This window comes from Leptopilina boulardi, unplaced genomic scaffold, assembly GCF_019393585.1.
Source record: "Leptopilina boulardi isolate dan_hultmark-lab unplaced genomic scaffold, ZJU_Lbou_2.1 LbouV2_341, whole genome shotgun sequence".
Classification (NCBI taxonomy): Eukaryota; Metazoa; Arthropoda; class Insecta; order Hymenoptera; family Figitidae; genus Leptopilina; species Leptopilina boulardi.
Window position 1 is genome coordinate 5,307,248 of NW_026137909.1, and position 20,626 is coordinate 5,327,873.

General features: G+C 31.9%; 1 protein-coding gene across 1 annotated transcript in view; it reads right to left on the reverse strand.

Annotated features, from left to right (window-relative positions):
* LOC127285843 (carcinoembryonic antigen-related cell adhesion molecule 1-like) overlaps positions 1-20,626 on the reverse strand; it is a 138,275-nt gene that overhangs the window by 2,999 nt on the left and 114,650 nt on the right. The gene's annotated exons all lie outside the window — the stretch shown is intronic.

Below are 20,626 nucleotides of genomic sequence, written 5' to 3' on the forward strand. Positions count from 1 at the left end.
AAGAGATAAATTTTCAAACTAATTACAAGGATTATTATTTGTCTCCTATATATTTTTTAAGGAGTAATCAAAACAATTTTATTTTTCTTAATATAAATGTCGATTGGATTCTGAGATTGGTTTTATGTCAAATATACATTTTACTCAGAAGAAAAGTATAGGCTGTAAAAAAAATATCATATATTATACTTGAACAAATAAAGTGATTAAGCTATAAAATCAAAAGATACTGTTACTTAGCCCGTAAGCCTCCGCTTGACTTTTTTTTTTTTATCTGAAAACAAAGTAAAACTTTCGTATGGCAGTAAATTAAGACTATAAATATTTTTATGGTTAAATCTAGAAGCAGGCGAGTAATAAATTTGGAAAATTGTAATTTTTTTTCTTAATATTCTAGACAATAATTCTTTTAATTAATATAATTAATATTCAATGGGAGAAATTTACAAGTTGTAAATATAAATGTGGAAAATACGTGGTTGTAGATAAATTATAATAAATTAACATACAAAACTACCAATGAATTCCATATTAATTAATTTTTTTGTCTACTGTCATACAAAGCAGACTTTATTAATCTTGAGGTCTAATAGACCCATGTGTGAGATTAACGTACTTTTTTTTGTAAAAATCGAAAACAATTTTTTTCAGCCTTTTTTAATCAACTTTTTTTTATTTTGTCAAAAAATGAAACTATTAGAATTATGAGCTATTGATTCTATAAAGTAAAAATATAATAGTTTTTAATATGAAGCAGCAATTTTTGCGCGTAGAATTTATATATTTTAACATAAGTGCCTCCACCTGAACATATAGAAGAAGATGCTTCCAAATTACGTAAAGTGATCCGTACTCTATATATATATGTATATAGAACCTTAGATAACTTGTAGAGCACTGGGACCACTTTTTCATAACATACACGTTTTGCTGGATACATAACTGTCGTCTTTGCGTCGCTACTTTCAAGAAATATAATACTCAGGTATCCATTTTCCGTTCTCTCTCATCAACAGACTTGACAAAATGTACTGCGCGAAAACAAGATTGTCTCAATTTATCACCATCTTAAATGTCTCAATTTATCATTCAATATAAATTCATTTACAATATATATATATTCTTGATATTAATTAGTTTTTCCAGAATATTTATTCTTTTTTATTATTTCCTCTTTCTTTATACCTCTCCAAATCGGGCTTTTCCATATTTTTCTTTCACCTTTTTTTTTTTTTTTTGTTCGTTTCTTCTCCCTGGCTCTATTTCTTCTTTACTGTTTCCTTTCTTTTTCTCTCACTTATCTTTTTCTAAATTTTTCTTTTTATCTGACAATTTCTTTCTCTTATTTACCTTTGTAGCATTTCTGGTTAAAAAAATTTTTTTAGCATTCCAAAAAAAGAAACATGAGAAATAATACGAAATTCTGAAAAAGGAAAATTTGAAGAATGTTTCAATTTTCCATGGAAAAAGTTTTTATATAATGTGTGTGTGTGTGGAAAATAAAAATAATTTTCATTATATATCAAAAATGTGCTGGGAATTTGAAATTTTTTGAAAGAATTTAAGGAGTTCATAACGGTGTACATCATTTTATAGAAATGAAAGGCAATATAAGAGAGAGAGAGAGAAAAAGAGTTGAATTGCTAAGGGAACAATATATTTTTTGGATTTATTCGTGTGCAAGGTGTACTTAACAATAGAGGATTTCGTCGATCAAGTTGGCACACAACCCAGTAGTGTGCGAGATATCATTTACCAACAGTCCACAGAAATGTGGGTCATCTGAGTGTGTTCCATTACGTTATTGCTTTTGCTCACTTACAGCATTGGGAAGCTTTTTCAATTTAAAATAAATGATAAAGTATTCAGAACCATGCGTGCGTTTTATATGTATTTTCTTTTTAGAATAATAATAATAATAATAAAAATAACTAAAATATTGAAAGAACCAAAGGATAATTTTTTTCCCTTTTCTTCACTCATTTTTTTCCCCCTATTTTTGCAAAATTTAAAAATTATCAATAAATAATTTCAAAACATATAATTTAATTTTAAGACTAAAATACTGGAATAGAATTCCTGTTTTCGATAAGGTGGTATGATAACAAGGGCGAACGACAAACAAGATGGTCGATATATCTAGTCACGCGTGAAATTAAAGCTGCTTTTCTTTCGTAAATCATCTTCAGATATGAAATAGCAGAAAAAAGAAGGAGAATTATTTTTTTTTCTGAGAAAAAGAAATTACATAACTACATATAATGGTGTCTCCTATTAACCTATATTGCTTCGCTTTTTTATGCTGAAAAACATAAGCTTTCTCCGGCACTATATAGTTTAAACTTCTTCGTAGTGCACTTTATCCGACTATTATATTTTCATAGATTTCCTATAATCTTAGGTTTTAAATGCGCATGAAATTTTTTTTTCTTTTTTCTCTCAATCGTACACATTTGGTGGATTGTGAATCCAATTCTTTTTTTTTATCTATATTTTAAATAACGATTTAGTTTTGGAATCGTTGACATTTTTGGCCTCATTAATCCCGAAAGCTACGGAGTCATTAGTTTCAAGCAAATATTATTAATTTTTAAAAATTTCTTTCTTGCATTTTTGAAAAGTAACACTGGAGTCCTAATCGGCACTCAACAGACTAGCTGAAAATAACCACCCTCTGGATCCTAGGTCACAGCGGAATTAATGATAACAACATAGCGGATCAACTAGCCAAAATAGGAGATGGGAAACAATTTATCGGACCTATTGGTGTCTGTGACAAATGTCTGGTCCTGGAATTTAATCGGTGGCGAGGTACAGATCATTAGAAAGAGTAATAAGCAAAGACAAAACACGCCCTAGCAGATAATGGAGATAGCAACCTTGGTGGCGCTATAGGCAATGCGGAGGTGAACCGAGAAGAGCGAAACAAGAAAAGAGAGCGTATCCATAAGAAGCGGCTTTGACGGGCAGTCATAGAAGTGTAGAAACAGAGAAAAAGCACTAACTGTTCGGAGAGGACTGACTCCGAGGCGAAGAAGAAAAAGCAAGAGGAGGCACCTTTTGTCAAAAAGATTGCAAAGGCGACAGTAGCACCGAATCCTAAACAAACCAGCAAAAAGAAGGCGAAGTGGATCTTCAATGGTGATCCAAATTGCAGCAGGAACAACGTATGCTGATGTACCGAGCAAACTTTGGGCGGAAGTGAATTCGGACGCAGGTAGCAGGGTTAGTCACACGCAATTCATGGGTGCAAGGCTACAAGAAAGGGAGATCTCCTGATCAAAATTAGAGGAGACTCCAATAAGGAGGCATTCATCGCTGACGTCATCAAAACAGTTGGAAGCATGGGAAAGGTACAGACTGTATCGACAGGTTTCACTGAAGATCCGCGACCTAGATCGCCTTATCCAGGAAGAAGAGGTTCAACAGGCGTTGGAGGAAAAGTTCCAAAAAGCAGGAAAGTGACAGTCCTAAGACCCAACTGACTGGAAAAGTTGGATTGGCTTTATGTGTTACCCAAAAATAAGAAGGGTGATGTTTATTCGGTTCGCATGCGGCTAAATAAGAAGAGTTTGTAAGGGAGTGGACAGGTCGACTACGTGCTGAAATCGATCATAAGTTTGCAAACTGCAGTAGAAGCCCAAGCTACTTCTTATGTAGAGAAAATTATGTCGATAAGGCAAACATTAGCCATATCCCAGATAGCGGAGTCTTCTGGGTCACAAAAGCAAGATCCCAGGAATCTTCACCTACGAAGTTTAAAGCTTGACCAGCTAAAATAAGAGCTAGGGAACAATTTATTAAACCTATTAGTGTCTCTGAAAAATGTGTGGTCTCGGAATTTAAGCAGTGACAAAATACAGCGTATCAAAAAAAGGGGCAGGCAACTATAGGTTGTAGACAAGCCATGGTACTCATTGGAAATAATATAGACCTAAAAAAAGCAGCGGATTTCCACAGATTCAATAAAAAAGACGCAAAAATCGTAACCCATAACAATCTTTTAACCGGAAACGAAGACTTACACTATCATAGACAGTAGCCTAGTAGTTTTACGTGCGAGATCTCCCTGTCAGGGAAAACCCACACAGACCCCTTGGTCACGGAATCAAGAGTTAATGCCTGACCAGCACCGATGACGCAGAATTTCTTCCAGTCACCTGCCAATTGACAATGCGACCGACCTAAGTCACGATTGCCACTCTTGGTGAGAGCCGGGACCTTTCCAATCCCTGGAAACTCTGCAGGTTTCCGCCCGAGTTGAGTTAATGCAACTTACACACCGAATGCGAAAGACGTGTGCACAACGTGCTAACGCACGCTAACCCCAAGCGATGTGGGCTGTAACTACTGTCACCACGAATTCATACCCAATGCCTGGCGGAGACCTAAGGGTCTCCTGGGTTCCAGACACGTCCCATGGTACCATTCTACTCAGGTATGAGTACAACTTTCCAGTATCCGGGGAACCGGAGGCCATACTGGCGGTCGGTTACCGGTTAAATACCACAACATGCACCACATATATGTCAAGACCAACCGGAAGGTAGTGATTTCCGAAAAACTCGGAACTACTTCAGGTCAAGGCAAGCGGCAACACGTGCCGAAGCCACCATCTTTTACCATTTGCTTATTGGAACATCACGATTGAACCATTCGGCATTTTGGGATGCTTATTGGCCAATGTTACACAGGTTTGTTAATTATTGTTGGCAGCGGCGAGATTGATGCCAGAAAAACTCTAAAGCAAACCTCCTCAGACAATAACAGTGGCAAGTATAACACAGACCACCGTCCTTTACCATTACCATTACGGGAGTTCACTATCATCACCGTGGCTTTTGGGACGCATTCTCAATTATCCGACTCGCACGGATCGCATTGAGGACGGACGAACAAATATTTGACTTGCATGAACGCCTCTGCACTGCCAGACCCTAGCTGGGACTCCGTTCTCGTTCCAGCAGGGGGTACCCTTTAGTCGCCTCTTACGACAGGCGATAACCTACGGGGGCCCTATTCTGATGCCGGGCCGCCACTATCATAGACATAAAATAGATTTTGCTGAAGATCCAAAATGTAGAAAATGTGGAGAGGAAGTAGAAACCACATCATATATTCCCTGTTGTTGCTAATCCTAATAACAGTTAGGCTGCTGCCTTTTCTTTATGGAAAGTGCTTTGGACCTAAGACTAGATTAAAGTCGTATAAGGAAATACCAAAGCGTTGGCGGCTGTCACGGACAAATGATAATAATTTTTTAATCCAAATATTAATATCAATTCGTTATAATTTGATATTTTGAAATTGTAACAGAAAATATTATTTTAAAATATTAAAACAAAATTTTTTCCATAGTCGACTAAAATTAGAAGACTGTGGTGAATGTTGTAGACAACGCTCAGTTATGAGTTACTGGCAAGTTTTTTAGGAATTAAATATAGAAGTTAAAAATAGAAAAACAGAACAAAAAAAAAGAAATCTATTTGGTGATATTGTCTCCGCACACGCGGGCTCAACATGGTACTTTTCTCATTCGCGCGCTCCCGTGTATGATGTATGGAAAGAAGAGCAATGAGCGAAACTGACATATCAAAGAAAAAGAACGAAGGTATATATATAGTCTTTTGTACGCGAGTGCAGTCTCCGTATAGGATCGATATTCAAACAAAAGTTTCTCTGCACTACTCTCAAAACATCAAATACTGACTTGTTCCACGTCTTTGAAATTGGCTCGATGGAAAATGCAAAAGGTACATGATAATAACAGTTAGATAAACTTGTCTCTTTTTTGAGAATCAATGTGACAAGTTGTTTTGAAGAAAATAACATGGGTTTTTTTAAGAAAAAATGTATGCCATTTGATCTAGATTTTTTTGGTGTAGTTTATTGATTAAAAAACACGTCATGGATATTAGAAAATTTTTTTATTTCTCACTAGTGAGGCAAATAATGTCTAGTGATTAATTACACACGTTTTTAAATTATAGCAGATGTTGCGTCTCGGAAGAGAAGACAACATGAAAGAATTTAAATATTTTAACCTCTGATTTATTTACAGATCAGAAGGCTCCGAGTTAAGAGAACAACTTAAGAAGGAAACAATTAATGACTAAATTATACAGAATCTTCTCAATATATTTGGTTTATAATATTTCCATTTTAAAGTCATTTTAAAGCGAGAGAAAGCATTTTCAGAAGTGCATTTTCTCATTTCTTTTGGAATTTTTTAATTTCAGACGAAATTACGTTGATTTTTCGCAGAAAACTGAAGGGTATCCTGTCAATTTAATTCAGAATTCCGTTTACAGTGGAAATTATTATAAAAAATTTTGATAAAAAATGAAAAGCTTAGAATTCCAGTGGAATTCTACAGATTTTGATATAATTCCATTAATTATGTCGCGAGTAATTTCTTAATTTCCATTCTGTTGTGAGTTTCCGGTAAAAGAGATAATCTCTGCCTCGGAATGTAAAAATTCCACTTTAAACGCAAATTTTTTAAAAAAAGCTTGTAAAATTAAAAACTGTTAACCCCTTGGGTGTCGATGACGTGTATATACGTCATGGAATAGGTGGGCTCAAAGTGTCGATGACATGTATAAACGCACATAAATTTTGAGCCCAATAATAAGACGGAATTGTCCTAAAATTTGTTACTCAGGGGTTTTGAGGGTCGCTGCTTCCGAATTTGATGTCAGATTTACAAAATTCAAAATGGCGGATCCAATATGGCGACCAAAAATTTTGAAAATTGACCATATTCGCTTGAAACTCGTTACTCGGGGGTTTTTGGGGTCGCTGAATCCGAATTTGATGTCAGAATTACAAAATTTCAAAATTCAAAATGGATACAATAATAATCACACCCATACTATGCTATTTTGAATTTTCAAAATCTGACTTAAATATCGTAAACAGCGATAGTTAAAACCCCCTGAGTAACAGATTTTAAGTAATTTTAATTAATTTTTAAATTTTTAGAAAATTATCTGCCACATTGGTAAGGCCATTTTGAATTTTTGAAATCTGACTATAGATTCGTAATCAGCGACCCTCAAAACCCCTGAGTAATAATTTTTAAGTATTTTAAAATCATTTTTGTCATTTTTTGAGAAATCGTCCGCCATATTGTCTCCGACATTTTGAATTTTTAAAATCTGACTTTGGAATCGTAATCAGAGACCTTAATTACCATAGTATACACATTTGCACAAATTTTGATCATTCAAAAATTTTTCTGACATTTTGGGCCCACTTATGATATTTTGGCTTCGACTGCGAAGGGGTTAACACTTAAATTCGGAAGAGTTAGATTTCAAATATAATCGAAAAAGAACTGCCAAAAATTAAACCTTATATAGATTATATTAATTGACTAAGGGAAAACATTTTCAGATAAATAATTTTAATAATATTTAGTCAGAATAATTCTATCATTAAGAAACAGTTTTTTTTTTATTTATTACCTAACAAAAGTTGTAAATAAATCACATTGAATTGTTCCACTTATTCTTTTAACATGTGTACAGTAGAAAAGTTTGCATTGCGGTCGAGAGCACACATAACGACCTCTGTATTTCTTTTAATCTTCTTGAATCTCTACGGGAGTACATACAATTATTTATGTGATAAGAGTGATTTTATGGCACTGGAGATTTGGACTGACATATGAATCGAAATAAATAATTGTACCCTTGTGGTCTCTTTTTCAAATGGTTAAAATTACTCTAAATTAAAAAAAAAACAAATAAAGATACAAATTTGTATTTACCCTAATAACACAAGATATCTTGGGATATATTGATAATATCCCGCAGATATCCTAGGGATGTCCTATGGATATCAAAAGGATCTCTTAAGGATATCCAAAAAATCGGCGGTTTGGATATCCTTTGGATATCCCATTGATATCTGAGGATATCCACAAGATATCTTCTGGATATCTCTATAGACTTTCATAAATGTCCTCCAGATATCCCATAGATATCGTCAGGATATCCCACAGATATCATCAGGATATCCCACAGATATTTTCAGGATATTCTCAGTATATCTTCTGGATGTCAAGAATATATTCTCAGGATACTGTTTTTAAAGTCATTATGAGACTACGAGTGAGAATATTCTGTGAATTAAATTTTATATAAATAAAATAAAATGCAACTTGTTTTTCGAGAACGTTGTTTAATTTGAAAAATTATTAACTAATTTTTTTCTCATTCGTGATTCATTCCTTTATTCATATGCTTAATATTGTTAGAAAATAAATTGGCTTTAAACAATATAAATGTCCCACAGACCGGCGGTTTGGATATCCTGGGGATATCCTGTGGATATCCTATTGATATCCTAAGGATATCCTATTGATATCCTAAGGATATCCTATGGATATCCCAAGATATCCTGGGGACCATTCTAGGATATCGACCATTGATATGGATATCCTAGGGATATCCTAGGGATATCCTTTTATTATGAGTGTAAATACGTAATTTTCTTTTATACAGCTACTCAAAAATAATTGTAAATTGTAATTCAAAAACAGAATTTTTAAATAAGTTTTCAAACTCAGAATGCAATTCATTACTTTGTGGGCGTATCTTCTGGTGTAAAATCTAAGAAAGAGAATTTCTTAACTGAAACCAGACTTTACTATGTATATGTATATACGAGGTTCCTTTCAAGTGGATCAGATGCAAATGAAATCGTGACAACTGCCGAAAGGCGGAATCAGCCATTGCACTTGCAATCTGGGATTTACTACGAAATCGACTTATTATATTCCGTATAATATTAAAACGTTTCCGCGCATTGAACAGAATATTTTAGCAATTCAAACTATTATTTATACTTCTCAAACCAATATTCCAAGATTATAGTAAACATATAAGTAAAACTCGTAAATATTTAGATTATATATATTAAAATTTAATATATTGCCTTAAAATTATGTCTGCTCTACTTTTTATAATTTCATTTACATTTTTTTTTTATTGTAGACTGTTTTAAATATATATATATATTTTTTTTTATTGTAAAAGGATTTCTAAGTCTATGATCTTTGAAAGTAAACCAAGTGTCTTGAAAGTGTTACTGCCTTTAATAACGTTTCAGAAAACGTACTTTGTAAACTTTTTTAACTTGACAGCAGTTAGTTTCAACGGGAAAAGCAGACTGTCACTTTGCGGTTTTGTGCGTCATCCTGAAGCGGAAATCTTTGCCTTGGGCGCTTTGTCGCTCGTAAAGTAACTCTTGCTGAGCGAACCCTCAAAACTGTTCTTTAGTAATCAAGAAACTTCTACTCATTTTAACTAAGATGCGCTTAAAACTACTGTTAATTAATATATTTTTTTTTCCCCCAGTCAATATAATTTTTTTTTCATCTTAAATACAGATTTAAAACTACCCCTCACAGCACCAGATATCCTAGGATATTCCAAAAACATCCCTTGGATATCCTAGGGATACCCCAGGGATATCCTAAGGATACTTTAAGGATATCCAAAGTAGCGGCGGTTATGATATCCTAGGGATATCTAAGGATGTCCCTAGGACGTCCCAGGGATATCCTAATCATTTCCCCGGATATTATTAGGATATCCCTGGAATAATTAGGGATGTCCTTAGGACGTCCTAAGGATATCCACAGTATGTCTATATTATCTTAAGAGTTAGAATATCCTTGAGTCGTTCTAAAAATGTCCCTAAGGTATCCATAAAACGACGCTCAGTGACGTCACCGGGAGGGAATGTAACTTTCCCTCCGGCTCGTCGGAAAAGACATACTTTTCTCCAGCTACACAGATAAGAAATGGTGTACTTTCGGTGCGTGTGTTAGAACAAAAATTTTTCATTCGGTCAGTCCCATAAAAAACGAATTTAAAGTGTCAAAAATCGCATTTTTGGCTTAAATATATGCTCTAATTATCAACTTTAAGGTCCAGATTTGAAAGATGATTGACAATCATGGGAAACCTATTTGTATCAAAAAATCGCTATCTCAAATAGTCAAAATTTGAATCATGATGATATCCTAGGAAGATCTTAGCGATATTTCTAGAATATTTTAACGATATACCAAGTTTATCCCAAGAATTTCCCCACGATATCACTAGGATATCCATGGAATATCCCCAGGGATATCCCAAAAATATCCTACATAACGGCGGTTTGGATGATCTGAGGATATCCTCAGGATATCCTAGGATATCCTATGGACGTTTTCAGGATATCCTACATTAGTTTAGGATATCCTTTTGTTGTGAGGGACATATCTGTATTTAAAATTTACAAAAAGAAAAAAATTCTTCTATAATCTTTTGTTTTGGCATTATATTTTATTATTAAATTACATTTTCATTATAAATTTCCTTTTTTAATATATTTGATTAAAAATACGTTGGATAAAAACGAATATTTTTTCACATTAACCAAAAGTCGTTTTCTGCTTCTTTGCAACGAATTGTGTGTAACAAATGTGTCGAGAGTAAAGCTTGAGGCAATATACTGCCCTAAATGTAATACTGGTGTTTAAAATCCTTTCAGCTATATATAGTTGAGACGTTTGTAACGATCTTTTACTTATCTTAAACTTTTAAGTATTTTATTTCCTTACATCTAACTTTTTATCGAAACTTTATTACACATATAAGCTAACGCTAAAATGTTGTTACTATTTTACTATTCGAAAAAGAAGAAATGTTACAAAAAAAATTACTAAAGAGAAACAAGCAATAGCTTGTCACTGTCACTTTCAAATTACCTTAAATATCCCAGATTTAACCTAAAAATGACTTGACCTCGTAATAACCTTAAAAGATCTTACATGATTTTCACTTTTTCTTAAAATGACTTTAATGTCCTTGATTTTACCTTCAAATGACAATATCCTTGACATAAATTTGTAATGACCTTGAATGCCCTTGTCTTGACTTACAAATGATTTTAAATATTCTGAATTTGACCTTCAAATGAACGTAAATTGAAATTAAAATGACCTTGATTTGACTTTCTATTGACCTTAATATCCTTGATTTGACCTTTAAATAAATTTGTATGACCTTGAATGCTCTTGACCTTCAAATAACCTTGACTATTAAGTATTTGACCATCAAAAGACCTTGAATGTCCTTGCTTTGACCATCACATGACCTTGAATGCCCTTGACTTGGCATTCAATTTAACCTTAATGTCCTTGATTTGATCTTTGAATGATTTTGTAATGACCTTGACCACCAAAAGACCTTAAATATTCTGGAATTAACCTACTAATGTCCTTAAATTGAAATTAAAATGACCTTGAATGACCTTGATTTGACTTTATATTGACCTTAATATCCTTGATTTGACCTTTGAACAAATTTGTATGACCTTGAATGCTCTTGGCCTTCAAATAACCTTGAATAATCAAGATTTGACCATCAAATGACCTTGAATGCCCTCGACTTGGCCTTCAATTTAACCTTAATGTCCTTGATTTGATCTTTGAATGATTTTGTAATGACCTTGACCTTCAAATGACCTTCAAATGACATTGAGTGAACTTGAATTGACCTTTAAATGACTTTAATATCCATGATTTGACCTTTAAATTACCTTGACCTTCAAATGACCTTGAATATTCTGAATTTGACCTTTAAATAGTCTTTAATGTCCTTGACATGACCTTTAAAAGACCATAATATCATTGATTTGACCTTTGAATACCCCTTGGCATTTAAATGACCTTGAATATTCTGGATTCGACAATCAAATGACCTTGAATGCCCTTGACTAGGCCTTCAATTTAACCATAATGTCCTAGATTTGACTTTTGAATAACTTTGTAACGATGTTGACCTACAAATGACCCTAATATCCTTGAATTGACCTTTAAATTATTTTAATACCTTTCATTTTGACCTTCAAATAACCTTAAGTGACTTTGAATTGACTTTTAAATGATCTCAATGTCCTATATTTGACCTTTGAATGACTTTGTAACGATCTTGACCTTCAAATGACCTTAATATCCATGATTTGACATTTAAATGACCTTCAAATTACCTTAATGTCTTTTATTGGACCTTTGAATGGCATTTTAAAGACCTTTAATGTCCTTGGCCTTCAAATGACCTTAATATCCTTGATTTGACCTTCAAATGACCTTGAGTGAGTTTTAATTGATTTTTAAATGATTTCAATGTCTTACATTTGACCTTTGAATGACTTTGTAATGGCCTTGACTTTCAAATGATCTTAATATCCATGATTGTACCTTTAAGTGAACTTCAATGCCCTTAAATTGACCTTCAAATGATCTTAATGTCTTCTATTAGACCTTTGAATGACTTTTTAATGACCTTGAATGTTTGTCCTTTAAATGTCCTTCAATATTCTGGATTTGACCTTCAAATGACATTGAATTGACCCTTAAATGACTTTGGGTGATCTTGAATTGACCTTCAAATGACCTCGAATGTCCTTGACTTTATTTTGTCATGACCTTGAATTTCCTTGACTTGATCTTCAAATAATCTTGAATGTCCTTGATTTGACCTTGAATAACATGAACTTGACTTTACATAACTTTAGGTAAATCTTGAAATTATTTTAAGTGACAATATCTTCTTCGAATTGTATCAATAAAATTGATTGATAATTTAATTTTGTCTACTTTTTTTTTGTCATTGTTTATTTCAAAAAATGAAACATCAGAGCATAAACTTTTTGCTACATTAAGTTTTCAAAGCAAAAAGTAAATTAAAAATTTAATAAAAAATACAACTACGGTTCATTGACAAAAATTGACATATCAAAATACGTATATATATTGTTCGAAAACTTTTATTTGGATTTAAAATCTTGTATATCGTGATCATATATGTATCCGAACGATTTATATTATTAATTCACTTATCTGCGACAGAATGAAAAATAAAAGTTATGACTGTTTGTCAAACTTGTTAAAAGAAAAGAAAACCCACTTAGAGAAATGTTTTTTGGGATGAATGTTGAAGGGGTTTTCACACACACTTGAAAGTATCCAAGCACTCTGTAAAACTACCATGGTCATTGAAACGGGTTTGGTAAGACACATATATGTGTAGAAACAAAAAAGCACACAGGAGTAGTCATTGAATTACCTTGTCCCATCATAACATTCGAATGGATTTTTTCCCCCTCGTCATATCGTCCCCCTTTTTTTTTTTTTTTGTTTTCTTTTTTTTCCATTTCTGGTGCGATTCTTCTTTACTCGGATTTTTCCGTCCTCTTTTCATAGCTTAATGGTGCATGCGTTTGACGGTGTTTGCGCACCAAGGTTGATGGCTCGTAAAGGTTTCCGAGTCCGAGGGTGAATGTGTGTGTGTGTTTTTTTTTTCAACACGTCCCTCTTTTTCTCCTCTTTTACAACTTTTCTAGTTCTCTTTCTTATTTTTGCCTTTTTTTCGACGCATTTAATGCTTAAAATCGTATTCTGCGTTCGCTGTTATTTTTATATTACATTCCTTTTGTACGTTGAATAATGGAGAGGATTTTTAGGTTTGAAATTCGTATTAATTATACATTCTTTGAAAGACAAAAAAAGAAATAGAAAATGTAGTTCTGCTTTTTATTTCATAATGCCTATAATCATCGATTAGTTGAAACAATATATTACCCTCATAACAAAAGGATATCCCTAGGATATCCATATCAATGGTCGATATCCTAGAATGGTCCCCAGGATATTTTGGGATATCCCTAAGATATCCAAACCGCCGGTCTGTGGGACATCAACAGGACATCCATAGGATATCCCTAAGACATCCACAAAATATCTATTGGATATTATATCGCAGGATATCCATGGGATATTCTCAGAACGATATCCATGGGATATCTGGAGGACATTTATGAAAGTCTATAGAGATATCCAGAAGATATCCTGTGGATATCCTTAGATATCCATGGGATATCCAAAGGATATCCAAACCGCCGATTTTTTTGGATATCCTTAAGAGATCCTTTTGATATCCATAGGACATCCCTAGGATATCTGCGGGATATTATCAATATATCCCAAGATATCTTGTGTTATTAGGGTTAAAATTTTTAATTTGAGTAATGTAAGTGTTAGAAATTTTCACAAATGGGAAATACAATTTAAGAAGACATATATATATATACTTAAAGCCAACGGGGATGTGAATTCAGAGAAAATGAAATTTAGAGAAATGGTTAAAGCGCTACAAGGGTGTAAATTAGAGCAGAAGAGATTGCTCAGGAGGTGAGGTTTAGGAGAGCAAGGGAGAGAGAGAGAGAGAGAGAAATTCGTTTTTGGATGAGAAGAAATATTCTCCCATTGGTCGAAAAGCTGATATGCTTTGGCACAAAGGTACAAGAAGCGAAACGAAACAGAGATTGAAAATAAACTCAGTCGACCCTATGTCAGCTCAAATATCATTGGCTGCTGGAAATGGATACCGCGCAATGGAGAATTACGGTTCAATATATATATATATATATATATATATATATATATATATATATTTTTTTTTTTTGCAGCAATGCTTGAAAACCGATTGCGTTTTTCTCCATTACATTCTCATTATTAAGATATAGAATATAGAACTAGTTTCACGCTTCCATAGATGCGATTCTTTTCACATAGTTTTTATAGCCAATAAGACTTGTGCAATCTCTTTCTTTTCACATTCGAATCAATTTTACATTTGATGGAAATGGATTAATACTTGCGGGTTAAGTTTCTTTTTTTCTTTGGACTATATATATTTTGCCTGTAACCTTTGATCTATCATTTCTCTTTTACGATGCAAGTCGCATTTGTAGTTTTGTATAGAAAAGAATTTCATAAATCAACGTCAGACAACTCGCATAAAGCAAATAAAAAAAAAAATATATATATATATATGGGCAAATCCACAGAACCGGCCGATTTCATGTTACTCACATATTTTTCTATTTTAGAAGTATTATATTAATTATTTTCATACTTCAACCATTTTGTAATATCTCTGAGAACCTATTGAAATAAGAAAATTGAATAAATGTGAACCTTCTAGTCTTTTATAAAAAATAAAATCGAATTAAGTAACTTAAAAAATGAAATTTACGGTGTTACTCCAGGTATAAATTTTAATTCTTATAGGTATAACTTGTTCGGCATAGATCCGAACAATTCCAAACTGTGGTGAATTATAGTTTACTTATTGAAGAATGTTTTGAAAGTAATAAAAAATATGTGCTCTTAAATAAAAAGAAATGATAGTCGTTGAAAGTAGCGTTACTCATTATTTTATAATAATGAAATGTCTATACATTTTTGTAAATATCTTTTGCGGCGATTATTCGATTTGAATTTTTCAAATTGGAGCTTATTGCTTGTGAACAGACGAACAAATGTATGTATCATAGAATAGAGTGCAATCAGAATTAAAGAAAATATTCCAATAATTATCACTCTATGTTTAAGCGTGAACCATTTTCAACTTAGCCTTTTTTCAGTAGCACAACTACAGGATAAAATATGATGAGTTGAAAACATGTGTGATTATATAAAGACATTATTATAATTCTTGTATGCAAACGCCAAATTATATTTTCAATTTATAACGTCTAAAAATTAAAAATAAAAAAAAATTTATCGAAATTTAACTAGTTAATCGTGAAAAATGAATTATCCTTTCATTTGTTTTATTTTCAAAGTTATATCAAAATCGATGTCAATAATGTCAGTTTGTTGGTTAAAATAGTTAATATCAAAATTAGTAAGTAAACAATTTAATTTACAGAAATAAAAAATTAAATGCTAATAAATAAAATATATAATAAAATATGATAAAATATAAATAATTTATTTTTGATAATTAAAAAATTAATTATTTGTATTTTATCATATTTTATTATTCAAAATGTTTTGCACATATTTCAAATAATATATAAAAAAAACAAAGAAATGCCATTTTTAATTATAATTTCCAAAAGAAAAATAATATTTTCGTTTTTGGCTTTTAACTCAAACGGCATTAAAATAAAATGAATCACGCAAGAAGATAATTGTTCTTGAATATATTTTAAAGAAAGTAAACCATAAATAAAAGGTGTGCTTGCTATTTGGAAAATTTTCATCTTGATAAGTAAAAATCGGCCGGTTCTGTGGATTTGCCCATATATATCTTGGCCAACGGACACGAGACGCATTTCGACGGTATGGCTACTCGTATAACGACGCGACATTTCTAGGATATATACAGTTTTTTATAGAAAAATGAATTTTCAGAGCGAATACTGAATTTCCTAGAGGGAATCAAGGTAAATATATTCCGAGATATGGTAAAAGAGTTATTGATTTTTTTTTTTTTAGTGAAATATGTTAAAACAACCAAATTGAAGTTAATTTGTAAAAAAAAAAATTGTGATAAAACAGCGGTAATAAAAACCAATCGCAAAGAAGGTGGTATGTAGTTCCTATGTTTGCCGCTAGTGTCAGATACGTTAGTAAATACATAATTCGACAGATTTTATTTTACAAGAATTTAAAGATATGCAAAGACACGATATTCAGATAAAAAAAAATTATCATTTATAAAATAAACAAAATATAATATAATATTTCTAAATAAAGGAAAGATATCATTGTATATAATTTAGCTAGAAATTATCTTTTCACTTAGTGGTAAATTATTTGAGCACTTTGCAAGTAGAAACAGCTGATTGCGTCAGACACTGTTTCCGTCGCATGCTATATAAGATTGTTACTACTTGGTGTATACGCGATATATCTATGCTTGTTGTCCCGGTGGCTTGGCATTTACTTCTCGAGATTTCTATTACGTCATGTGAATAACTACATACTAACATGTTTATAAAACTAAATTGTTCTTTTACATTCAAGTACTTTACAAAAATTCTATACAAAAAACAGTGATAACTAGTGTAATTTATTTATTAAAAATTTAAAAAATTATAATTCTAATTGATATAGAGAAAAAAATTGCGATATTTCAAACTATATGAAACAATTATATTCCTAATTGGTAATTACTTATCAATACGATAATTGATAAGATTTAAATATTATACATTTTGTTGATGAGCTGTTGTAATTATCCATATATATATTGTTATAAACAGTCAAAATTATTAATTAGCTTTGCTAATTGAGAATAAATCATATTATATGAAATTGTAATAGTATTTCTATTTTAATGAATCTAATTATCAATAATAATTAATTATCTATTAATTAGTCGCTAGAACGTGATAGTATCACGGTGCGCCAGAAGGTGGTTTAAATAAAAATGAATTGGCACTTAAAAACTCTTTTTGATTATGATTCTTAGATGAATAAAAAACATTTCTCAATAGTTTTTAAAATCAGTTCACGTGCCCGATTTAAATAAAATTGAGTTTTTATATAAAAACAGTGTTTTATGGGGAATAAGAATTTATTTAATCTAATAAATACTGTAATAAATGATAAAATAATTACTTATTTTCAATTTTACATATAAATAATTATATTGCAGCGAGAGATCGTTATCTTATATAAATTTCCTAAATCCAAAACATTATACGAATCCATACAAAAACACGATTGCAAAACGAAAAGTAATATAATGAGGGGTTCATTACCTCCTGCCGCCGTCAGATGGCAGCAGCATGCAGGGCGGACAAAGTCGCAGCTGTTATTAGATTACTTTTCTACTTTTTGTTTTGCAACCATGTTTTTCTATGGATTCGTACAGTCTTTTGGATATAAAAACGAAACAAGAAAATAACTTTATTGTTAATAAATTTATATGAACCCAAATCTAAAACATCTATTATCTATACGCATATAAGTATACATTAAATAAATTCTGGTTCCTCATAAAATTGTATTTTTAAATATTTAAAACTCAATTTGTTTTAAATTGGGCACGTAAGCTGATTTTAAAACATATTGAGAAAAGTTTTTTATTCATCTTAGAACCATAATCAAAAAGAATTTTTAAGTGCCAATTCATTTTTATTTAAACCTCCTTCTGGCGCAACGTGAGTAATTTTATCTAAATATCCCGTTTTGTTAAAAATAAACAAATAATTTTCCTGAATTCGTGAAATGTAGAAATTGTACAGTGCTTAGTAATATAATTTTGGCGAAATGTCAGAAAATCAATCTTCTAATGGACATCATCAAAGTTCCATCTGAAATTAATGATTCTATTAATTTTATGAATATAACAAATAAAAGAAGCAATGTTTTTAAAGTAGTAATGCTTATTTTGGATTCGAGAGAACTAAGACGGATGTCACTAGTGAAACTCATTTTCTCAAGATTGTTTAATTTCCGTTGATAGGTGAAAAGTGAGATGCACGAATGCAGCGTTTATTTGAGAACGGAAGATTCACGAGAGAAAGTAAGACGTTGAAAGAGAAAGAGGGAATGAGTATAGAATGGAGGAAACGAGCTGCTGAATTTGCTATCTTTGCTAAAGCAGAAAAGTCGCAGTATGGCGCGTTGGCAATGCGACGTCTATTACCTACTATACCACAGCGGGGATAATCTGTGAATGCAAAGAATAAAAATTCTATGCATTCGCGAGTGGCTATACGATATGCTAAAGAAAGTGGGTGAATATAACGAGTACTATTTTTCTAGACATGTCGGTATATTGCTTCACATTGTATATGATATCATTCTAAGGCAATTGAATTATCTTTCTAGTTTATAGAATGTTTTGTATAAAATGAAATAAATTTTTCAAGTTAATTTATCATTCAACCCCTTTTGGTTTCAAAGATTATAATACCACCCACCACCAATGTGAGATCAGTAAATTTATTTCTATCCCCTTTCCTTACCAGATCTCATTTTCTGTAATACGACCCTGGGATCTCAGTAACCTTGTGATGTGACATTCCTTTGCAAGACTGTTTAAGATTTTATGGAATTTTCAGAGTAGTTCAGAGGTTTTGTTTGTCTATTTAGGATATGCTTCCTCGGCAAGTATTTACTCCACGGAACTAAATCATAAATTTAATCTTATGTAACGTCCAGCGTTATTTCTTTATATTTTATATTTCTTTTTTTCAAGTTTCTCATCGGTTCTTAGAAAATTACTTACTCCTGTCATCTAAATTATTTTTACTTGTCATACTTCTAATTCCGAAGGACGTAGTCTGGCTAAGTTGAGCATTTTAGTTCCGTCATTCCTTTAAAAATTTGCTCTTTTTTTTATATCCTGTGACGTGGCATTTTGCAACACACAATAAATTGTTGTTATTTTTTTATTACCCCATCAAAATGGGAATCTTCCTTTTTCCTAAAATAAATAAAATAATAAATTAGACAAAATAAGTAATTATTTAAATGTAACAATAAAATTAAAGTAAAATAATAGATTAAACCTGCCAACTCGTCGAATCACTCTCGAATTATTTTAATAAATAAAATTTGTATACTCGCGTTCCAAAAATGATTTCATGTTATCACGAGGAATTGTCGACAATAGCCAAATCCATGGTCGCCCATCTGTTACGAAGTCAGCAGGGGAAGTACTTCCTGGTGCACATGTTTGGATGAGATTCCTGAATATTCAAGAGCACCAGGAAGCCGAAAAAATATTGATTGTTTTGATCCTGTCACAATAATGGGGGCAGCCATTTTGAATAGAGGACACTATTACGCTCTCTGGTAGAGTTGCGATCTACCTTAACCGCGACATCGATGAAATTTATCGACGCGTGATATATTGATTATCGACAAATAGAAAGTTATTAATTACTTTCACTGGGACTCACCATCAAAAAGAAAGCGTGAAAGGTGACGCCGACTAAAGTCAAAGGTCAGCCATTTAATTGATACTCTATTCTCGTATTGGTGGTGGTATCAGGCAGCACGCCAATTTAGTGAAAAAGATAATTTTTGATATTAACTCGAACATGTCAGGACGAGGCGCAATGCGTGGACGGCGACGCATTAACGGTGAGTCCCAGTGATCAATAAATTCCATTTCTCGCCAGATTGGCATAAAATAAAAATAAAGTTTTGAAAATATTAAAAGTGATGTTTGTTCACCGCATGACAAGCGGAATAATATTGTTGTAAGTTCGGCCATAGGCCGAATACATTAAGTAAACTTTTCACATGTTATTTAAAAAAAAAGAAAGTAATAAATTAATAATAAAATTGAATAGTGGAATTTAAATAAATATTACAGTGAAATTAAATTCAGTGAAATAATTAATGTGTTTTTCTCTTTACCTCCCCCCTCTCCGCGGTTTGCTAGAAAGTTTTCCTATCATTTTCTGAACTAGTCTGGTAAATATTTAAAATAATTAAATAGTCAACTTTTGTATATTTTTTTATATAAAATATTCTGGCGCTACAATAAATTATTCCCTTATAAAATTAAAATAATTCAAAATTAACCTCAAAGTGTAGATAACATTTTTCTATTATAATTCATATTATAATAATTATTATTATCCATTTTATTAAGACTTAATAAATTTTAATAATAATAAATAAAAATAAAAAAAATAGTCAAAATGTTATAATCCCTTCCGAAAAGATTTTAATGCATTTAGTGCATTATTATCTTTTCAGTCCTTTTAAATTTACCCCTTTTTAAAACAAACCAATTTGAAAGATTCC